The sequence below is a fragment of the Tursiops truncatus genome, chromosome 7 (genome assembly GCF_011762595.2).
Source record: "Tursiops truncatus isolate mTurTru1 chromosome 7, mTurTru1.mat.Y, whole genome shotgun sequence".
NCBI classification, from domain to species: Eukaryota; Metazoa; Chordata; class Mammalia; order Artiodactyla; family Delphinidae; genus Tursiops; species Tursiops truncatus.
The window spans coordinates 90,459,535-90,465,901 of NC_047040.1; positions in this window are offsets into that span (position 1 = coordinate 90,459,535).

The window sequence follows — 6,367 nt, forward strand, 5'->3', positions numbered from 1 at the left end:
TTTATTTTTCCAGGCACTTTCCCAACCTTCAACATTGGTTGTTTCACTTAAAAAATTCCAACCTAACTTTTGGAAAATATTACGTCATTATTTTTAAATGGATATTTGTGTGTTTATCACAATATTCATTTTCTATTTGTATGTCTTTTCCGGTGAATTATATGTCTTTATCCTTGTGTATGTTTTCATTGTGATTTTTACTCCTTTTTCTTACTGATATGTATTGATAAAATCTCTCTATATGACAAGGTTAGGAAGCTTTTTTCTACCATATTTATTCTAAATAGTTTATCAATTTGTGTTTGCATTTTAATTTCATTAGTCAGAATTCCAATACCAAGAGATGTTTAACATTTATTATTTTATTTCTGAATGGACTTTAAAATCATTTTTTATGTTCTCCAAAAAATCCTGTTCGAACTTTTAGATCAAATTACACAAAATCTGTACATTTATTTGAGTAGAAGTAATACCTTCACACTATCCATTCTTCCCAGTCAAGCACATTGTATGTCTCCATGTAATGTAGACTTCCTTTATTTCTCTTCGTAGAGTTCTGTAAATTTACTCACAGAAGTCCTAGGCCACCCCTATGTTAAATTTTATGTTGCTACCATGAACAGCATCTTTTTCAAATTACATTCTAACACAGTTAGTACTAAAATATAGAAAACTATTTATCTTTGCTTATTAATCTCTTATCTAGTTACTATGCAGGACTAGTATCAATTTGGAATCTTTTTCATTTCATTTCCTTGGATTTCCTGTTTATCCAACTTATTTTTCTCAGCAGGTAATAATAATTTAGTCATTTCATTGCCAGGAGTTTTTCCGACTATTTTTCTTTATGCCTTATTGAATTGGCCAGAACTTCTGCAACAGTATTAAATAATAATGGTGATACATGATCTTATTAAAACCTCAAATATCATTTACAGACCATATAAAAGTATATTAAAAATGAAGGCAATTTTGAGACTGGAAGAAACATAAAGGTTGTCTAAGTGAATACTTAGTTGATTTATGAATTTCCTTATAACCTCAGATATTCTGCTTTAACATCTCAAGTGATGAAGACAGGGAAGCTGACCACCTGTGTTAGTTTTCTAGGGCCACCATAACAAAGTACTACAAACTAGGGGGCTTAAAACAGAAATTTATTCTGTAACAGTCTGCAGGCTACAAGTGCGTAATCAAGGTGTTGGCCAAGAGCATAGTCCCTTGGAAGCTTCTAAGGGAGGAGGATTCCTTGCCTCTTCCAGCTTCTGGTAACCCTAGGTGTTCCTGGGCAGGTGGCAGCAAAACTCCAATTCTGTCGCCCTCTTCAGAGACTGTTTTTGTGTCTCTCTCTTCATATGGTGTTTTACCTGTGTGTTTTATCTTTTCTTAAAAAGACCACATCATATTGGATTAGGGCCCACCCTAATGACCTCATCTTAACTTGATTACATCTGCAAAGACTCTGTTTCCAAATAAAGTCCCATTCACAGGTACCAGGGGTTAGGACTTCGACATATCTTTCCAGGAGTACACAACTCAACCCATTACCCCATCATAGGAGCAGGCTGTTCTACTGATGGATAGTCCTCATGGTTAGGAATCATTTTCTTTTACCAACTACAGTCTGCTTACCTTCTGTCTCCATACTTAATACCCAGAGCAAACCATTAGAAATCTCACCTGGCTTCTATTGGACAGCCGTTCAGATATACCAAAAGAGTTCTCATAGCTCACAGTTTAGTATAGTCACATTTTGATGAAAAAAATCAAGAAATGGCCACAATTAAGGATCTGTAAAGTATATGGCAGCTCGCAGACATGGACCTTACCTTACATTTTTAACCTGACCAAAGGCTCGTAATAGAGACACTCTCACACCTTTGTAATGGTGAGTTTTGTCCTACAGCTGTTGGTAAAGAAGTAGGTGATCAACATTTCTATTTTTTAATCCTTTTATTTTTATTTTTTTAACATCTTTATTGGAGTATAACTGCTTTACAATGGTGTGTTAGTTGCTGCTGTATAACAAAGTGAATCAGCTATACATATACATATATCCCCATATCTCCTCCCTCTTGCGTCTCCCTCCCAGCCTCCCTATCTCACCCCTGTAGGTGGTCACAAAGCTCCGAGCTGATCTCCCTATGCTATGTGGCTGCTTCCCACTAGCTATCTGTTTTACATTTGGTAGTGTATATATGTCTATGCCACTCTCTCACTTTGTCCCAGCTTACCCTTCCCCCTCCCCGTGTCCTCAAGTCCATTCTGTACATCTGCATCTTTATTCCTGTCCTGCCCTTAGGTTCTTCAGAACCATTTTTTCTTTTTTTTTTTTTTTAGATTCCAGATATATGTGTTAGCATACGGTATTTGTTTTTCTCTTTCTGACTTACTTCACTCTGTATCACAGACTCTAGGTCCATCTACCTCACTATAAATAATTCAATTTCGTTTCCCTTTATGGCTGAGTAATATTCCATTGTGTATATGTACCACATCTTCTTTATCCATTCATCTGTTGATGGACATTTAGGTTGCTTCCATGTCCTGGCTATTGTAAATAGAGCTGCAATGAACATTGTGGTACCTGACTGTTTTTGAATTATGGTTTGCTCAGGGTATATGCCCAGTAGAATCCTTCTTTTAATTGACCATGGTGGTGAGAACAGATGGCCTCTCCTAAGTGTTTCAGCCATGTTGAGAGACAAAGCTTGAGAAGCATAAGTGCATTTATGAGGCAAAGCATGAAAAGAAATCAAGCAAAGCTATTAAAAAAGGAGATAATATGGAAAAGAGGCAAGCAGGGTGTAGTGTTATTAATCGTTAATTCCTTGTTGGAAATTTCTTAAAAAAAAGAACATGCATGCAATGGAAATATAACTTATGTGCACTGTATAACAAGGAAAATTTTTTAATTTATTCCAAAAAGGCTTTCTTACAGTTCTGACAACTGACGTAAGAAATTACGCCTCTTCTGATCGTTTTCTCCTCTGCTATCCTTGACATGATTCCTTTATAAACATTACAAACCTCCAAGTGTTTTGAGGCACCCACTCTTTAGCATTATGTCGTATCAAGATGAGGAGTGAGATATATCTAAAGATCACATAAGCTGTGTATAAAAATGATGTCTGTTGTGAGTATATTATTACATAAATAAAACCCCACAATCATGAGTGTCACCTGCGTTCTCTTAGCCTAGCTTAACAGTGCCTGCTTGGTCATTTTCTTTCTCTTTTGCTGTCCTTTCAGAATCAACCTTTAATAATTTTCCTCTGGGCAAAAAAAGGTGCCCAAGTAAGACCCAAGACATAGGAAATCTTAGGCAAAGCAAAGCAGAGAGATGGTTACTTAGCATTGGAGGATAGTTACTAAAGTTTCTCTTACACATATCTTCAATCTCATTGAAATCTACAAATTGACCAAAGCTCTGCAGTAGCTGCTGAGGAACTAGCACTGGTTCCTTGATGGTATAAACACGATCTTAGAATCTTTGTGGAAGTCATCCCAGCAGTCTGGACGCAGGTGATCGTGTTCGGGGGAGCCCAGGGATTAGGTCTGGAGTTTTCAAGAGCCTTCCTCAACGAGGACCGTGAAAGGCAGAGTTTAGGCAGACCCCAGGGCTTTGGGTGGGATCCATAAATCAGAGCAGCTCAGGGCTGAACCATCTAGGCTTATGCTGCGGGTCACTCCACATACAGACAGCCTCATGTACAGGCTCTGTTTATGAAAAGTTCTGATTATCTCTTTAGTGGCTACTACTCTTCACCTCACAGAGTTACACATGCTCTCCGTGTGTCAGTTACTGGCTGCGTAAGAAACTACCCCCAAAATCTGACACCTTAAAGCAACAGCCATCTTATCATGTCTCATGATGTTGTGGACCAAGATTTAGACAGGGCTTAGTTGATTAATTCTCCTGCTCCAAGGGGCATTCACTGGCATCACTTGGAGGTTCTCAGCTGGCAGTTGAATTGATCTGAAGGGTGCAAGAGGACTCCACTCACGCCCAGGGCCTTGGAAGGGTGGCCGGAAGTTTAGACTCAGCTGTGTTCCGTGTAATTTCAGAGCCTCCACACAAGATCTCTCCAGCAGAGTTCTTCAGCTTCTCACAAGGCTGCTCAGGTTCCCAGAGTTCATCTGTGAGAGTTACAACTTGGTCCCGAGAATGAGAACAAGCTCCCCAGATGGAGAAAACACAGAGCGTGATTAGACAAAAGGAGTTTGGGGAAAAGGGAACGTTCAGGCAGAGAGCAGTATCTGCTTTCAGAATGAAGCTGGACTCAGGGAGACTCAGTAGCTGTCACGCATCCTGATAAAAGGCTGTCAGTTAGTACATGTCAATCACGTTCAATCTGTGCACGATAGAAGCTGGCACTTAACCTTCAGATGTGAGTGATCACATCTCCACTCTGCTTCCGTGTCTCCCTGTGGACTTAACGGTCTATAGCGATACTAGAAAGAGAACTCAACTGGAAATGTGGAGACCTCACTTCTAGGTTTTTTTCCTTAATTTTAAGGACCTCAGTTTTTTAGCCTGTATAATTTTGCAGCTGGAGTATATTCACCTCATGAAAACTCAACAAGTATTTATGCAACCCTTCCTACCAGTGATCTGACCCCTGCCTACTTCTGCACCATCACCTGTACCCATCCCCCCACCCCCATTCCCACTAACCACCTTCATTTGATTCTTGGGGTTCCCTGAGCTTTAACTGGTCTTTCACACACTGGCCCTCTGCCCGCAACACCCCTTCTGCACTGTTCCTACAGTGAGCTCAGTTCACTCTCTCTGTGTGAGCTTAAATGCCACCCCCTCATGCTACCCACTTTCAAGTGATTCACCCTATTCTCGCATGAATCTCCTCTTGCTTCTCCTCTCTGCACCCCCCACAGTTTGCATTTATTTTGTAAATGCATTTGTTTACACATGTTCTGTCCATCTTCTCTACTCCACGCTACACTCCATGAAGTGGGAGTTGTCACCGTCTCATCCACCGTTGCAGCCCAGTGCCTGGAACGCAGGAGTGCCCCTCAAATATGTGCAGAATGGATGTGATGGGAGACTCTCAAAGTGACCTGCAATCCAGTGAGAGAAGGTAAAACAAGGCAGAATGTTCACGTGCTGTTAAAGAGCCCCGAGCAAAGTTGTCTGATGGTTTTCAAAGGGAATTGAAAGAAGATGACATAAGGTTACTGCATGGGAGTGAGTGGAGTGCTGTTGGAAAGCCAGGAGGAGCAGAGCCAGAGGACCTTGGTCACCGTCTGAGGAGTCTGAGTTTTATTCTCAGTGCACTGGAATCTGCTGACAAGTTTGAGCAGTGGAGGGACACGGCCTGGTTGCCTAAAGTTTATTCTGGATGCTGTGCAGAGAGCCGTGGAAGGGGCAAGATTGGACATGAGGTTCCTAAGTTGTCCAGGAGAGAGATCTCATTGTTGATGGAGAAGACAGGTAGACAGACTTAAAATAGATGTGGGAATAGACTATAGGAATTAGTGATGAATTAGCTGTGGAGGGCAGGAACAAGGGAGGACTCAGAATAACTGAGCTAGGATGAGTGACTGTTGGATGGAGAAGCACTAGATGAGAGATTCCGTGGCAAAGGGAGGAGAACACGTTTACAGGAGGGAAATCAGAAAGGAAATCAGTGTAAGTGACCCTGTTATGGGCATGGCGGAGGATAAGTTTACATTTCAAGTTTCCCAGTCTCTGGATAACTTTGCTTTCTGACCGCTTCCACCCTCTGCCACCACTTCGAGCTACTTCCCGCACGTGCAGCCCCATCGATTCCACTGCAAGTTTGTAGCGAGGGGATGTCACCCACGTGGTCTGTACGCCCTAGATGCTCAGTAAGCACCAAAGTGAACCGACTTTCATCAACACTTATTTGTACATGAAGACCTAGTGCATCACTGACTGCTCCCCCTTCCCCAGTAACACACTGAAAAGGTTTCCACTCGTTATTAAGTATTCTGGCTTATTTGGTGGATTGTTAAATATGTCTACAAAAGCCAAGTGTGGTACAGTGAGGAATGGAATGTATGTGATTGAGGTTCAGAACACTTTCGGTCTGAAATCATCAGATCTCCCCACAACACTGTAACTTACTTGAATAACTTCTTCCTTCATTCTTCACTTTGACATGGACATTCCTGGAAAAGCATCCTGTCTCCTTGGTACTTCGGTGGATGCTCTGCTAATTCTCCCCCAGGCCCGGAAGGACACCCTTCACAGGAATCTGTCTCCCCCTTTTCCTGTTTAACTAGAGTAAGCCACAGCACCCCGTTCCAGGTCCCTTCCTGAATCTGACCACGCCCCCCAACCAAGTCCAGGAACCTTCTCTTCTGGATCCCAGAGGGTGGGATT